We start from the raw sequence: 18,176 nt of genomic DNA, 5'->3' as shown, positions 1-18,176 counted from the left end.
CATTTTTCGCAGCCAAACACTCTAAGTGCATGTTTCTAAGTGTGGAGGGAAAATTTGGAGAACCCTGAGACAAATTCACGCGACTACGGGGAGAGAGACAAGCAAACATATTCTTAGGTTTTTTCGGTAAAGTCAAGCAAACTCCAAGTACATGTACAGGCGTCAGAGCTGGGATCGATCCCACGACCTCCTGTATACCAGGCGAGGTAGTTAACATCTCGTAGCCACCGCAGCGAGATGTAAAAACAAAATCACAGAGCAGCGACAACGAACAAGAAGCGAGCTGACTTCACCTTCAGCTAAATAATGAACACCACGAGACGCGCCCTGGAATGTTGCACGCGGCAGCCCGAACTCACCTGTGTAGACGTGGCGTCACATTCACACACACAGTGTCAAAGTTAAAGAGTCGCAATTGATATATTTCTACAAAAATCCCACGGTAACCATGAAAACAGTGAAGGTTTGTCCTATAGACTGGTTACACCCGCTTGGGTGAGGCTGTGTTTTTTCACTGTAAACCGCACCGTGTATATTCTTATTAAAGATTTAAAATCATAAGTAGGCTATCGCGACCAATATTATCCATAAAACGTGTTTTGGGGGTAGATCACGTAAATATAAAAGTGTCGTTAAACTCGCCACCACCCAACACAACCAATGAGTAAGGTTTGTCACGTAAACAAAAAAACATCCGGCTCGGGTGAGGCTGCGCGTTTTGCCCAGCAAACCACACAGCTGTCAGTTCGTATTCAAGGTTTATAAAAAAAAAAAAACGATTCCCCTAAACTAGGGGGGTCACCAACCAAAACAAGGAGAGACATTTTTTCTTATTTTTTACATTTCGGTAAGTAAAACAGACACCAACCAACTCATTATTTCAAGAGCCGCAATGCAACGTGGTGTGAGTACGAGAGACGTTGGTGGTCCTTGATGAATAAAAACGTGGTGTGACTACGAGAGACGGTGGTGGTCCTTGATAAATAAAAACGTCTCACAAAGCAGCGGTCCCTCAAAGAGCCGCACGCTGCTACGGAGCTGCAGGTTGCCGACCCCGTGCCCTGAACAAACTGGCGTGAGCGTCAAGTAATAATAATTTAGTTATTATAATGTAATAATTATAATTATTAAATTACAATTACTAAATTGTAATTATTTGATAATCAGAATTACAGTGGAAATTGATAATAAAAATGATTTAGCGATTTTTTTACATTTTTATCTATTAATAATTTAATAATTTAATAACAATCTTGATTTGAAGCTTTCGTGACTGCAGGAATCCATCCTCTTTGGTTCTTTCGATAAAGTCACGTAGGTATAAAATAAAATAAATCACGACGTTTCAGGCGCAACACGAGCGTCCGTCATCAGGTGGGAAAGCATGGTCTGCTGCTGAGGCAGACTGTTTTAGAAGGTTTGAAATTGGTGTGGCTCAAGGGTTAGTGATGTTAATGTGAGAAATTAGCATGTAACTGTAGAAAAGAAGGAAAGCTGCCTCCTCGACGAGGGCACGGAAGTGGCTATGTTAATGTGAGATATTAGCATGATGTTAATGTGAGAAATTAGCATGATGCAACCCAGCTTATATATATGCTCCAAGCACGTGTGCTGTTTCATTCAGACGCTGTCGCCTCGACAGACCTGGTTTTCACCTGAGGACGGCTGCTTGCGTTGTGGCCGAAACGTCGTGAGAATTATTTTATTATGTTTTATTTTTATTATTTTATTACTTCCCTTCTACGTGACTTTACCGAAAGAACCAAGAAGATTAGCATGATGTTAATGTGAGAGATTAGCATGATGTTAATATGAGAAATTATAGGGGAGAGAAGTGGCTTTGTTAATGTGAGAGATTAGCATGATGTTAATGTGAGAAATTAGAGGGCACAGAAGTGGCTTTGTTAATGTGAGAGATTAGCATGTTACTGTAGAAAAGAAGGATAAGAAGAGCAGCTTTATCGACGAGGGAGTACAACCCAACGGGTGTAATCCGAAGGGCCTTTGGATATGAGAGTGCAATCCAAAAGACATGCGAGCATGAGAGTGCAATGCAACGGACATGTGAGCATGAGAGATCTAAGAGAGAGGTATAGAGAGACACAGAGAGTCGAAATAACAGCTGACATAGGCAGGTTGGATGGAAACATCACAGTCAGTTAAGATTTTACCTGGTTAATAACGTCCTTCCAATGATTGCTCAGTTTCTACCCATCATCTCAGTTCAAGTTGTGTCTGTGTTTATATATCTGGATGGCTTCATGCACAAATCTGAAGGTAGCTGGTAGGTTTGCAGAGTACCTCCGTTTTGGAAAAATTTATTTCGTGTAAGCCCACAGCGTTAAAACAATGATCGGCAATGGCAGAGGTATTTGTCCTACCATGTTTCAGATCTGCCTTGTGTTCACGGACGTGGTCCGAGACATGTCGTTTTGTTTCCCCAATGTAACTGCTGCCGCAACCACAACTCAGTTTGTAGACACCAGGGTATTGCATGTCAGGAATCACATCTTTTACATATGGGATCCAATCACGGATTTTGTGTACTGTATTTAAACGAACCTGGATCTTGTGTTTGTTTAAGATTTTCGAAATCTTTTTGGTAACCCCTGCTATGTATGGTAAAGTGATGGTTTTGGTTGGATCCTCAGAAGGTTGTCTCCGCATGGCTGGGGAGACAGCTTTGCAGATTGTACGTTTCGATTTTTCGTTCATCCCGAGGGCTTGGTGTACGTGCTCCAACTCACTGGCTAGGTGGTGCTGGTCGGAGATGCAACGGGCCCTATGGTTTAGTGTTTTCATGAGGGAATTATTCTGGGCTGGATGGTGGTGGGAGTCAGGCTTTAGATAGGCATCCATGTGGGTGGCTTTCCTGTAGACTGAATGTCCCAACGAGCCATCAGGTCTCTTCTCGATCAAAACATCCAGGAATGGTAGCTTTCCATTTTTTCCACTTCCATGGTGAATTTGATAGACGGATGTGTGGAATTGATGTGGTTGAGAAATTGGTTCAGTGCTGGCAGGCCATGTGGCCAGATGACAAACGTGTCATCTACATATCTCTTCCACAAAGAAGGACGTAGGGTGGATGTCTGGATGGCATCTGTCTCAAAATTTTACATGAAAACATTCGCTACCACTGGCAATAAGGGGGAACCCATTGGTATACCCTCATTTTGCCTGTAGAATGTACCATTCCAGGTGAAGTATTTGTTGGTAAGACCGTGCCTTACCAAAGTTGGTACATCTGGATTCAGTCCTTGTTGGACCAAGTCTTCAATGATTGCAATGGTGTCAAGTACAGGTACATTGGTGAACAGAGAGACTACATCGAAACTGACAAGCAAATCATCCGGAGACAGTGAGATGTCCTTGATTAGAGAAACCAAGTGAGCTGAGTTAAGTACACCTGAGGTGGACTTGCCAGTGAAAGGAAGCAGAGTCTCAGACAGAAATCGGGCCAGTTTGTAGGTGGGTGAGTTAATCGTGGAGACGATAGGACGGAGCGGGGTACCTACTTTGTGGATTTTTGGAAGGCCATACAATCTGGAAGGTCTAGCAGCCGAAGGTTTTAGAGAGCTCTGCTTGGTCTGATCGATTTAGTGATGATATTGTTGGTTTTAGTAGCTAAGCAGTTGGTGGGATATAGCTGCCATCATGTACGTTGTTTTATCAATGATGACAGTGGTATTGCCTTTGTCGGCTGAGAGGACGACAATGTCATCTCTGTTTTTTATTTAGAGAGTTCAAAACGCTCGTCAAACACAAGATCCAGGGTCGTTTCAATACAGTACACAGAATCCGTGATTTAATCCCATCTTGATTTGGCGCTTTCGTGACTGCATGAATTACTCTTTGGTTCTTTCGGTAAAGTCATAGAAAGATAAAAGAATACATTTAATAATAGCATAAGATGTTTCGATTGCAACACAAGCAATCATAATCAGGTACAAATGAAAGAGAAAACAAACCTAGTAAACTTAGAAATATAATGCAATACAACACAGATAGTCGGCTAATATAACAGTCAACACCCTACCTGGTTGATTACGTTCTTCCAAAGATTGCTAAATTTAAGAGATAAAACACAGAACCGGAGACACATAGACAGACACATAAGCAGAGAGAGATAACACAGAGACACACAGAGAGAGACAAACACATAGGCACACAGAGAAACAACGCCTCTGTGTCGAGGCATTAAATAGAGAGAGAGGGGGACAGAGAGAGAGGGGGGGGGGGGTAGAGAAATTAGCATGTCCATGAGATACCAGGCGCAACAGCAGGAAACAAAGCAACAAAACGAGGGGAGACAGAGAGAGAGAAACCACACTAAATCTAACAAACTTAGTAAAATTTGAAAATGTAATGCAATGCAACACATAAAGTCGGTAAACACACAATTAACGCATGGCCTGGTTGATTACGTTCTTCCAAGGATTTCTAAATTAGAATTTAAGTGTGAAATTTGAGAGAGAGACAAGACACAAACACGGAGACACAAAGACAGACACATGGGCAGAGAGAGACAACACAGAGACACAGAGAGAGAGAAAACAAATAGAGAAAACAAATTCAAAACCTTCCTGTAGAGGTGGTTCAAACTTGATATGGCGCTTTCGTGACTGCAGGAATTACTCGCCGATGGTTTAATTCTCCGTTTTTCCTTATGTTTTGAGTCACGTGCAGAGTAAAGGACTTCAATATTACTTTACTAAGCTAAGAATTGTCAGAAGCTAAGAGGTCTGCGAATGTATTTTCATATAATACTGTGATCAGCTAAGACGTTTGAGATGTCAAGTGGAGATTTCGTATATACACTAATATCGAGAATGCATGAAATGTTGTCCAAGATGTAGGCTGGAAAAGTTCATTCTTGATTTGAAATTTTCGTGACTGCAAGGATCCATACTCTTTGGTTCTTTCGGTAAAGTCACGTAGGTGAAAAAATAAATAAAAGTAAATGAAATCACTTACTTTTATTTATTTTTTATTTTATCTTTTCACCGACGTGACTTTACCGAAAGAACCAAAGAGTATGGAAAAGTTAAGTTGACCAAGTGACTGATACTCTCATGATATGAGTCTTGATGAGTTCTGGAGAGAACGAGGCGCAGTGAGACAGCGGCGCACAGCAAGAGACCTACCGAGAGAAGTGGGGGCACCAAGGGCGCTCACGCGAAGCATTGCAGCTGCTGACGAGGAATGATGAGCAACGTGGCCACAGAGGATTCTGCTGATCAAGCCTGGCGTGCTGATAACCTGCAAAGGTGCAGCGCAGCACTTAATGGCTGACCATGAAGCTCATAATATAGGTTTTTGGGTCAGATCGCGTTATTTATAAATGTGTCGTAACCCTCCACCACCCGACAGGGCCAAACAGTAAAAAATGTGTCACGTTTTCAAAGGACAAAATAATTCACTTCTTTAGCCCACCGGTGTGCTGAAGAGAGAATCAACAACATTTTAAAATTTGAGTAGCACGACGTTTCGCTGATAATTACAATCAGCTACATCGTGCAAGTATGGTGAGGCTCTCCTGTTGCTTCCGGTTTTAAATAGAGCAGCATCAGGGTGACGTCATCATTTAATTCAATTCAATCTGGTGCAGTGATTCGAGGCAAGGAGGGGAGGGTATTGTAATTATATAGATTGGTAATCATTCAATTGTATTTATTTGATAATACGCTTCCAGGCCGCACTAAGCCTGTAGCTGACACATTTATAAATAACGCGATCTGACCCAAAAACCTATATTATGAATAATATTGGTCGCGAAAGCCTTAAACGTGTTAAATTGGCCACGAAGCTGCTGACTCGGGAGCCCCGAGCACCCTCCAGCGTGGACCGAGCACGATGCACAGACCACAGAAAGAAGGAGCAGCAGCGAGCAGCAGCAGCGAGCAGCAGCGAGCAGCGAGCAGCAGCAGCGAGCGAGCGAGCAGCAGCAGCGAGCAGCAGCAGCGAGCGAGCAGCAGCAGCAGCGAGCAGCAGCAGCGAGCGAGCGAGCAGCAGCAGCGAGCAGCAGCGAGCAGCAGCAGCAGCGAGCAGCGAGCAGCAGCAAGCGAGCAGCGAGCGAGCGAGCGAGCAGCAGCAGCGAGCAGCGAGCGAGCAGCAGCAGCGAGCAGCAGCGAGCAGCAGCAGCAGCGAGCAGCGAGCAGCAGCAAGCGAGCAGCGAGCGAGCGAGCGAGCAGCAGCAGCGAGCAGCGAGCGAGCAGCAGCAGCGAGCAGCGAGCGAGCGAGCGAGCAGCAGCAGCGAGCAGCGAGCGAGCAGCAGCAGCGAGCAGCGAGCGAGCAGCAAGCGAGCAGCGAGCAAGCGAGCGAGCAGCGAGCGAGCAGCAGCAGCGAGCAGCGAGCAGCAGCAGCGAGCAGCGAGCGAGCGAGCGAGCAGCAGCAGCGAGCAGCGAGCGAGCAGCAGCAGCGAGCAGCGAGCGAGCAGCGAGCAGCGAGCAGCGAGCGAGCAGCGAGCGAGCAGCAGCAGCGAGCAGCGAGCAGCAGCAGCGAGCAGCGAGTGAGCGGCAGCAGCAGCGAGCAGCGAGCGAGCGGCAGCAGCGAGCAGCGAGCGAGCAGCAGCAGCGAGCAGCAGCAGCGAGCAGCGAGCGAGCGGCAGCAGCAGCGAGCAGCGAGCGAGCAGCAGCAGCGAGCAGCGAGCGAGCGGCAGCAGCGAGCAGCGAGCGAGCAGCAGCAGCGAGCGAGCAGCAGCAGCGAGCAGCGAGCGAGCGGCAGCAGCGAGCAGCGAGCGAGCAGCAGCAGCGAGCAGCGAGCGAGCGGCAGCAGCAGCGAGCAGCAGCGAGCGAGCAGCAGCAGCGAGCAGCGAGCGAGCAGCAGCAGCGAGCAGCGAGCAGCAGCAGCGAGCAGCAGCAGCGAGCAGCAGCAGCGAGCGAGCAGCAGCAGCGAGCAGCGAGCGAGCAGCAGCAGCGAGCAGCGAGCAGCGAGCGAGCAGCAGCAGCGAGCAGCAGCGAGCGGCAGCAGCAGCGAGCGGCAGCGAGCAGCAGCAGCGAGCGGCAGCAGCAGCGAGCAGCAGCGAGCGGCAGCAGCAGCGAGCAGCAGCGAGCAGCAGCAGCGAGCGGCAGCAGAAGCGAGCGGCAGCAGCAGCGAGCAGCAGCGAGCGGCAGCGAGCAGCAGCAGCGAGCGGCAGCGAGCGAGCAGCAGCGAGCGGCAGCGAGCAGCAGCAGGGCCGCGAGCGCACTATAATTGTGGACGAAGCCTGCCATTCTAAACTTAATTGTGGGACTTGTTCAGAAAGAAGAAGAAAGGAGAAACATTCACTTTACAATCTTGATTTGAAGCTTTCGTGACTGCAGGAATCCATACATAAAGAACCAAAGAGTATTAACTTTACACTCGCTCACTATTTTTAACTGTACCTTGTAGAGGTTGTGGGCCAAGAAGAATCTCGGCTTGCATGCCTCACACACTATAACAAGGGAAGTGTGTATGGTCGCCTTACCATGAGATAGACTATTGTTTTATTTTAATCACTTGATTGGGAGATCAGATCGTTGACTTTTTCGAACTATTTGACACGCGTTTGATGAGAACGCATTCTGTGCGAATTCTAGATTTGAAGCTTTCGTGACTGCAAGGATTCATACGCTTAGTTTTTTCGGTAAAGTCACGTAGGTAAAAAATAAAAAATAAATTAATAAAAATAAAATAATAAAAATCACGACGTTTCAGAGGCAACACAAGTCTCCGTCATCAGGTGGGACCGTCACAGCCAGATTTGCTGTATCAAGTGATACAGTAAAATATTTGCTGTATCAAGTGTATCAAGTGATACAGCAAATCTGGCTGTGATGGTCCCACCTGATGACGGAGACTTGTGTTGCCTCGAAACGTCGTGATTTTTATTATTTTATTTTTATACATTTTTATTTCATTTTTTACCTACGTGACTTTACCGAAAAAACGAAGAGTATGAATTCTGTGCGAATATTGCCATTTCGAGGTGTTGCCTATTGGCTTGGTTTAACCACGTGATTGTGAGATTTGATAGTTGATGTTCTTCTAACCATTTAATAAGGATGTATTGTATAAACCCATATGCCTGCATGAATAGGTAATTTTGATATTAGCTGTGGGTTGGTCTGTTAATCACATAATCTTGAAAATCTGGCTTTTGATGCTTTCTAAACATTTGCTAAGGATACATTTGCAACCGCCATTCGCCACTAAGTGGCGGTGACGTCACCACGACGCTTGTGCCAGGCCATGTGCACCTTGAGGCCACGTGAAGTGGCGAACGCCCGCTGACAGGAGGTCAATAATAATCAATAATAATCACACGCACATAATCACATACATAATAATCTAACACGCAATTACATACGTAATAATCACACACACATAATCACAAAAACATAATCACAAACATAATCACATACACTTAATTAACTCAATCACAAACACATAACTCACTCACATATAATCACACAATCACATACACAATAACATACACGTCCAATAAAAAATTTGAACACACACATGAATTACTCTATACCAGAGGTGTGGACTCGAGTCATGTGACTTGGACTCGAGTCAGTCTCGAGTCATGAATTTGATGACTTGCGACTCGACTTGGACTTGCATAACAATGACTTTGTCCCACCTATGAGATGTGGACTCGAGTCATGTGACTTGGACTCGAGTCAGACTCGAGTCATGAATTTGATGACTTGCGACTCGACTTGGACTTGCATAACAATGACTTTGTCCCACCTCTGCTCTTAACACACATTTCCAGTTAATAACACTTAATTACACATGTTAACATATTTTACGTAATACCATTTAAAAAACTTATTTTTTAAATCATATATTCATTTTTACATTTAATTTATCATTTCACCACAATAGATACAACAGACGGATGATCTCACATGAGGAGCGTGAGTAGCGGCATGGAGAGTTCGACTCCTGCCGCCTCGACAACCGCGACGGCGACGTCTGGGGCCGTTTGACCGGGGGAGTACCGAGACTTGCGTCGTTTACAGAGGACTATGGAGAGAAGAAATTTTGCTGAAGCAGTGGTGATGCTCCTGCTGTTGTGGAGTGACGCATGTGTAGTGGTGGTATTGACGTGCGCCGACTGTGACAGTGATGGATCACGGGGCGGCGCGGGGTGCGGGGTTGGGCACGCGTTGTGGGCGTGGTGTGGACGCGCGCGCCGGGAGTGACAGATGACGGGGCGGCGCGGCGTGAGTGGTGAGGCACGATGAGATGTGGGAAAAGAGGATCGTAGCCAGCGCCCGGCGATTGGTCGAATAAGTGGGTGCTCGCAGCGACGTCCGCAGGTGGGGTATAAAGGGGGACGCGCGAGAGCACTCGGGGAGAGTTACCCAGTTGAAGACCCGAAGACGGAGCTGAAGACCTAGTGCCACGAGACCCCTAGTCCCGCCGTCCTTGTGGGGACCGGGGCCCTGTGTGGCTCGGAGGCGAGGCTGTGGGACCCGGGGTCCGACGCCCCCGTGGGTCGGGCTGGGGACCCACAGTCGAGACGGATACCCCGGGCAGGGAGTGTCCCGAGTAGCTCAGGGGCGTTAGTCGCCGAGTAGCTAAGTGGATGTTGGTCATCCGAGTAGCTCAGTGGCGTTAGTCGCCGAGTAGCTAAGTGGGTGTTTGTCACCCGAGATACTAAGTGGATGTTGGTCATCCGAGTAGCTCAGTGGGCGTTAGTCGCCAAGTAGCTAAGTGGGTGTTTGTCACCCGAGATACTAAGTGGGTGTTTGTCACCCGAGGTACTAAGTGGGTGTTTGTCACCCGAGATACAAAGTAGGTGTTAGTCACCTGTGAACGAGTTTGATAAAATAAAGAGTGTGTTACCCGTGAAGTCGTCTCCCGCCGAGTTACTACATTACAACTGGCGTCAGAAGTAAACCTATCTTCAAGAAGTATGGACACAAGGAAGACTACCCGTACCCACGAGCGAGGTCGGGATGACGACGGAGTACCGAGGACACCAACCTCGGGAGTAGAGGACGAGGAGTTGCCGCCGATGCAGCACTTCGCGGTGATGGCCGACGCTCCGCTTGCCTCCGACACCAGCCTCCAGGACGCGCACTCCCGGTTGGCGGAGTTGCTACTCGCCGCCGCCGCTGTCTTGGCCGACATCTCCGTTCCGGCGAGCGGAAAAACGGCTGCGGGGGTCGTGGAGGAAGCGACGTTGGAGGATTCCCGCCAAAAGGCGCTTCGCGCCAAAAGTCTGGAAGTTGCCGCCGTTTTTGGGGGGCCGCCACCGATTGGCGGGAAAGACGGACGCCACGTGGCCGGACACCTCCGCGCAGCGCAGCCCACGTCATCAGCGCGCGCCGGAGCCCTCCATTTTGCGCCTGACAACCGAGCCGACATTTTACACAACTCCAGCGGAGCGCGGGAAAATCTCTCCGACGTCGACGACGATCGGGTCCTCCAGCAAAGATTGCCCGCGCTGTCGGCGTTCAAGGCGGATGGGGGCGACTGGGGAGCCTTCCAACGAAGGTTCCTCGCTCATCAGGAGATGTCGGGGTGGTCCGACACCACTGCCCTGCGTGCTTTGCCAGCGATGCTTGACGACGACGCGCTTGCAGCCTTCACATCTGCTGCAAGGTCGTCCCGCTCTACGCTCCAGGCCGCACTACACCTGATGGCGAAGGTGTTCGGGCCGCCCTCCACGTGTCGCCACCAGTTCTACGATCGGCGGAAGGTGGCTGGGGAAACGACGCTAGCCTACCGCACGGCACTACTCGCCTTGGCGGACGCAGCTTTTCCCCGCATGGATAAGGAGGGGAAGGACGCCATGGTGACGGAGCAGCTGCTGGTGTTGGCCCACGAGTTGGGGGTCCCCATCAACGTGGCAGACGAGATGGATATCTGCTCCCTGGCGATCGCCACGAGCATTCACGCGTACGAGGTCCTCAAACGCAAGCCGGGGGTCGTCTGCAAATGGGCGGGGAACGCGGCACTGGCCGCCACGATCGCCGAACCTCAGCCAGCTGCGGTGCAGGAGCAGGCCTTCGCTGCATCGCGTCCGGGGGAGTGGAGAACGGGAGGTCGTTCGCCCACACGTTCGCCCCGCAAGCTGGAGCAACCGAAACCTACGACGTCCGTCGTCTGCTACAACTGCGGCCTTCGGGGTCACGTCGCAGCCGGGTGCCGGGCCCCGCGTCAGCGCGCCACAGGACCACGTCGGGACGACGACCAGGGCCACAAGTCATCCCAACAAAACCCGGCAAGTCGCGGCACCTCACACGTTCGGTCCACAAACACGGCACATTCGGGTCGCCGCTTCGCGGTGGGGGGTTCGCGGCTGGGTGCCGGGGGTTCAATTCGGCGAGGGGGGTCCGTACGCGGCCCGCAAGCAGTCGAGTGGTCCGAATTGGCCCACAGGATCGTGGCTGCGTCGGCCGGGTCGTCCGTGGTAACGGGGTTCATTGACGGGGTTGAGGTCCGGGTGCTTGTTGACACGGGTGCGTCGGCCACCATCATCTCGGACCTTATTTATAACATTCTTCCCGTCCAAAGTAGACCCCTTCTGCCAGTTGACGTGCCATTTTATGCGGCGAATGGGGGATCCCTGGGGATCATCGGCCAGATTCGGGCGACTATTTGCATTGGTGACATTAAATTAGCGGGCCCTATTTTTGTATCATCATCGCTGGCCGTTCCCTGTTTGCTAGGTACGGACTTTTTGTCCAAAATGCCCATCAAAATTCTTATAGATCAGGCCTGCATAGAGCTTCCGTCAGGTCGGCGGGTTGCGTTCTTGTCGAGCCCTACCAAAGTGCGCACGGTTTGTGCGACGGTGCAGGCGCTGGCGACTCACACTGTACGGGTGCCCCCGGGATCGCAAATGTTAGTACCCCTTCGGTTCAGGAAGCCACTCGAGGTGGGTGCGGAGGCACAGGGGGTGCTGTTGGGGCCGTCAAACAGAGCCAGTAAGGGCCTCGACTTAGCGGTTGCTCAAACCATGGTGAGAGGGGACAGTGAGCCGTTCGTAATGGTCCTGAATACGGGGTCGCGGCCGGCCGTAATTGCGCAGGGAACGGTGCTGGCTCACGCCGCGCCGCTACCCGTTGAGGAACGGCTCGTGGCTCAAGCAGATTTCACTGTCAAGTCGCATCCTCAAAGTGATGAGGGGACTGAGTGGTTGGACTCGCTGTGTGCCGGTTCTGCTAACTTGTCCGGGGTGCAATTGGGAGCATTGAGGGGTTTGCTCATCGAGTTTGCTGACGTGTTCAGCAAACATAAGTACGATATCGGCTGCACTGACCTGTTGCGCCACCAAATAGCTACAGGGGACGCGGCCCCTATTCGTCAGAATCCCTTCCGGCTCAGCCCAGCCGAGAAGGAACATGTGCAATCGGCGGTTAATGATATGTTGGCGGCCGATATCATTTCGCCCTCTTCTAGTCCGTGGGGTGCTCCTATTGTCCTAGTAAAGAAACAGGACGGGTCCTTGCGGTTTTGTGTCGATTTCCGCCGCTTAAACAAAATCTCGATGGCGGATGCGTATCCGCTCCCCAGGATGGATGAGTCGCTGGATGCCTTGGCGGGAGCGCAGTTTTTTTCCACACTCGATCTGCTTTCTGGATTTTGGCAATTGCCACTCGATAACGAGTCTAAACCTAAAACTGCTTTCCGGACACCTGGGGGCCTATTTGAATTCAACCGTTTGCCCATGGGCTTACATTCCGCTCCCGCCACGTTCCAGAGACTCATGGAATTGGTTTTGTCGGGCCTCCAATGGGATACCTGTTTGATTTATCTTGACGATATCATCGTCTTTAGTCGGACTTTCGAGGAGCACCTCCAGCGACTGAGAGCGGTGTTCCTCAGGATGCGTTCTGCTAAGCTTAAATTTAAACCGGCTAAATGTTTTCTGCTTCGGGAATCGGTCAGGTATTTGGGCCATATCGTGAGTCGTTCAGGGATCTCGACGGACCCTGCTAAGACGCATTGCGTCAGCTCATGGCCAACGCCAACCTCGGTCACGGAGGTTCGTAGTTTCATTGGTTTTGCCTCCTATTACCGTCGTTTTGTCAAGCAATTTGCCACCATAGCCAAGCCCCTGCACGCTTTGACGGCTAAGGGTGTGAGGTTTCACTGGGGGGCGGAAGAGGAGGCTGCGTTCTGCTCCCTCCGTGACGCCTTGGTGCAGGCTCCCCCCTTGTGTTACCCCGATTTCACACAACCGTTTTTGCTTGACACGGACGCCAGCAATACGGGTATCGGGGGGGTGCTCTCACAGGTGGTCGGGGGGGTTGAACGGGTGGTCGCCTACGGTAGTAGGGTTCTTTCCCCCGCAGAACAACGCTATTGCGTAACTCGTCGTGAATTGTTAGCCATTGTGTTTTTTACACAGCAATTCAGGCCGTATCTTTACGGCCGTCATTTTACGGTCCGGACGGACCATGCGGCTCTACAATACGCTATGCGCGTGGCACAGCCATCGGGCCAATTGTCCCGATGGTTGGAGGTCCTTCAAGACTACCAATTCACGACGATTTACCGCAAGGGGTTGCGACACTCAAACGCGGACGCCTTGTCGCGGTTGCCGCCGTGCACGGACTGCACATGTTTGTTGGGATCGGCGCGGTGCAAACCCCCGGTCGCCGGCACCCCGGGAGTTGCGCTCGCCGCCACTGACAACCCGGGAGAGGACGCCCCCACGGGGAGGGATTCGCTGTTGTCGTTGCCCCTCATTGAGTGGGGCCGCCTCCAGATGTCCGACAGCTCCCTACTTACGCTACGTCGGAAAGTTGGCGCTCCCGAAGAAGGGGAGGCGCGGGTCGGTTCCTGGGTGTGCAGACAGGGCCTTTTGATGAGGTGGGACAACATGTCCCGGCGTCACGTGCTCGTTGTGCCTGTTGCTATGCGGGGTAGGGTTGTTCTGGCAGCTCATGAACGGCTCATGCATCTGGGTTTTCACAAAACGCTCGCCCTAATCCAGCGAGACTATTATTGGCCGGGGATGGGTAACGACGTGGCGAATATTCTTAAGGGATGCGTAGGGTGCGCCAAAAGGAAACCGCCACCATTGGCAGCTAATCCACCGCTGCAATCCATTCAGGTTTCGCGTATAAACGAATTGGTAGCGTTGGACATCTTGGGGCCCTTTCCGGCTACACCAAGGGGAAATAGGTTCCTGCTGGTTGGCGTGGAATACTTCACCCGATGGCCTATGGCATGGCCGCTCGCCAACCAGTCGGCTGCGGCGGTGGCGGACGCCTTTGTCCAGGGTTATGTGTTGGACAAGGGCGCCCCCGAACGCTTGCTGACGGATCAAGGGAAGAATTTTTCGAGCGTTTTGTTGCGCGAGGTGTGCGACCTGTTGGGTACAAAGAAAGTGCGTACTTCCCCCTACCACCCGCAGACTGACGGGATGGTTGAGCGTCTGAACAGGACGATTACGTCTATGTTGTGCCAACAGGTCTGCGACGATCAGGTTGATTGGGACTTACAGGTGCCGGGGGTACTCGCGGCCTATCGAATGGCCCCTCATGCGGCGACGGGGTTTTCCCCATTTTTTCTTATGTATGGGCGGGAGGCCGATCCGGCCATGGACGTCCAACTGGGGATTTCCCAGCCACGTGCAAAATCTAAATTGGCAGACCACATCAAATTTAATATCGCCAAATTGACTGAAGCGCGGGAGGCGGCAAGGTTGAATTCGCGGTCGCGGCAAATTGCAAACGAGAAATTGCATGAGCGGAGGGTGCATACGCATGATTGGAAACCAGGCGATAAGGCCTGGCTGCATTGTCCACATGCACCGTTGGCTACGTCCCCCAAGTTGTTGAGACCTTGGAGGGGACCGGTGGAAATTGTGCGGGTTGCACGACCCCAGAGTATACAGATTAAATGGGGGAAACGCCGTTGGTACGTGCACCCCTCCCGACTGAAGCCCTATGCGGCACCGTGTGACCCCGTTCTGTGCCGTGACGACCGGGCGTGTGATGTGACCGTCGACTCGGGGAGGGAGGTGTCGCAGGCGGATCCTCACGTGTCTCCACCTGACCCACCCCCAGGTGCCTCGGGCTTGACGGCTGCTGACCGTCGAGAGCCTGAACCCCGGGGCACGCATGGGTCCTCGATGCCTGGCCGATGTCTTCCTGAACCGCCGGCACCACCGGACGTTCAACCGCGTCTGGTGCCGTACGACGGACCGGCAAGGCGGACTCGGGCTAGGTCTCAACAATTTTCATGAAGACGTTTTTTTTCTCTACACCGAGCTCGCCCGGTGTTCCCCTCTGCCGGGGTAATGTCCCGTTGTAGGGACGCTCGGAAGAAAAAGGGGACACTGCACGAGTCGAAAGAAAAAAAAAAAAAAATTTCCATTTATTTTCCTTTTTGCATACACATTGCTCTTGTCACTCGCCGGTTTGTATATATTGTTCTATTGTCGCGGTGGCATTGGTTGAGGGTTGCGGATGGTAGTGTTCGCGTCGTGTTGTGTTGTTAGGTTAGTTGTTGTTCTTGTTGTTGTGTTGTGTTACGGGGCACACAGGGGGGTTTGTATATTTTTATAGCAGCCGGGGCGGCTGCGAGCTATGTGGTAGGGGGTGATGTAGTGGTGGTATTGACGTGCGCCGACTGTGACAGTGATGGATCACGGGGCGGCGCGGGGTGCGGGGTTGGGCACGCGTTGTGGGCGTGGTGTGGACGCGCGCGCCGGGAGTGACATGACGGGGCGGCGCGGCGTGAGTGGTGAGGCACGATGAGATGTGGGAAAAGAGGATCGTAGCCAGCGCCCGGCGATTGGTCGAATAAGTGGGTGCTCGCAACGACGTCCGCAGGTGGGGTATAAAGGGGGACGCGCGAGAGCACTCGGGGAGAGTTACCCAGTTGAAGACCCGAAGACGGAGCTGAAGACCTAGTGCCACGAGACCCCTAGTCCCGCCGTCCTTGTGGGGACCGGGGCCCTGTGTGGCTCGGAGGCGAGGCTGTGGGACCCGGGGTCCGACGCCCCCGTGGGTCGGGCTGGGGACCCACAGTCGAGACGGATACCCCGGGCAGGGAGTGTCCCGAGTAGCTCAGGGGCGTTAGTCGCCGAGTAGCTAAGTGGATGTTGGTCATCCGAGTAGCTCAGTGGCGTTAGTCGCCGAGTAGCTAAGTGGGTGTTTGTCACCCGAGATACTAAGTGGATGTTGGTCATCCGAGTAGCTCAGTGGGCGTTAGTCGCCAAGTAGCTAAGTGGGTGTTTGTCACCCGAGATACTAAGTGGGTGTTTGTCACCCGAGGTACTAAGTGGGTGTTTGTCACCCGAGATACAAAGTAGGTGTTAGTCACCTGTGAACGAGTTTGATAAAATAAAGAGTGTGTTACCCGTGAAGTCGTCTCCCGCCGAGTTACTACATTACACATGCAGCCAGCTATGGCTGCAGGGTTTTGGTAGTACATGTTGTTTATGACATTTATTGTGAAAATTCCGTCACAGTTCCTATGATTGCTTTTTCATTGCTTTCATGGCTTTATTTTGGTGAAAAGTGTATTGGTTTAGCCATGTTTGTTTGTTGTAGTACAGAGTTAGACTGATGGCCTTAATCTAAGTTGTCTTGTGGTTGTTGTTGTTGTTTGACTTGCATCCCACTGGGATTTTTGCACACAGCGTTGATGTACACGGTGTTTTTTTCTGCAATATTTTGCTTTCTTTTCTTGGATTTTCTGTTTGCACTTAGTCACATATTCACTTTAAGATGTTTTTCGTTCATGTTTTTGTTTTTTGTTTGTTGCGGTTGCACCCGATTCAAGAGCCGAATGGCTCACAGGGCTTGTACCTAATAAATGAACTTGAACTTGAGGGCTAAGCAGCCATTCATGTGAGTAGGTAGATGGATGATGATGAAGTGGATAAAATAATAATAATAACCATGATGAAATATTCTAGATTATAAGCTTTCGTGACTGCAAGGATTCATACTCTTAGGTTTATTTTTTTCGGTAAAGTCACGTAGGTAAAAATAAATAATAAAAAATAAAATGATAGAAATAATAATAGCAATAAAATTATAAATCACGATGAGGCAAAATTCCTCACTTGATACAGTAAATTTAGCTGTGACGGTCCCACCTGATGACGGAGACTTGTGTTGCCTCCGAAACGTCGTGATTTTTAATTTTATTTCTATTATTATTTCTTTTATTTTTATTATTTATTTTTACCTACGTGACTTTACCGAAAAAAACCTAAGAGCATGATGAAAAAATTACAACCAACACCCACTCATCTGCACCCAACACCCTCTCACCCGGTCATCTGCCACTCCCTAACCCACGACCCACTTAGCCATCTACAGAGACCTCCCCCCCTCACATCTCCCAGGCAGCCCACACTCATCTCATACCTGTATAATATGAAGAGATGCACCTGGGGGGTAACTGGGCCATACTGATAGGCTCTGCCAGCCACAGCCCGCAGCCAATGGGACGTCGAGCCAGGGGAGTGGCCTGTGGCTGCATAGCAACATCTGGAAGGTTCCAGGGGGCGAGGCTGATGATTGGCTGCATGGTATCACGTGGGCCAGGTGTTATAAGGGGTGGAGAGAGACAACTCCGCGTCAGTGTGGAGAGGGGCTGAGGAGGAACCACGTCTGTGTCACCGGCACGCCAGCGACCACGTGGCGGGCCGGAGGCTGTCTCCGACACACACCGTCAACCAGCGGTGTGGGGAAGCGAGGCAGCGAGCGGACGCCACGCTCGGGGAACGGACTAACGGGAAAAGAGGAACCCAGCATGTGAGGGAGCTGTGAATGAGGAACGAATAAAGAAAAGACACGATCTCGTCTGGAGCGGATTTATTACACCTGCATAGGTGCCCATCCAATCACCTGCCCATCAATTCACACACCAACCCATCTCCCCACCCGCCCACCTGCTCAACCTTTTTACCTGCTCAACCTTTTTACCTGCCCACCGACTCACCCATCCTGCCGATCGCCAACCACCAGGACTAAAACCGCATCCCAAGAAAAAAATCTTATTTTACAAATGACCATCAGAAATCACGAGGCACAGATTGAACACATTAAGTTGCTGTAGATTTGAAACAATTCCAAATTAAAAATTCTAAAACACAGATGCTGAACAAATAAATGGTAATGACTGCGACGAGTATAATTTTTAGGGTTAGACTACGTGATTATAAATGTGTCGTTAAAGCTGCCACCACCTGACACAGCCAATCAGTAAGGTTTGTC

Source organism: Lampetra planeri, chromosome 45 (assembly GCF_965212315.1).
Source record: "Lampetra planeri chromosome 45, kcLamPlan1.2.h2, whole genome shotgun sequence".
Lineage (NCBI taxonomy): Eukaryota > Metazoa > Chordata > Hyperoartia > Petromyzontiformes > Petromyzontidae > Lampetra > Lampetra planeri.
The sequence above is the reverse complement of the archived record's forward strand: the minus strand, read 5'-3'. Positions refer to the sequence as shown.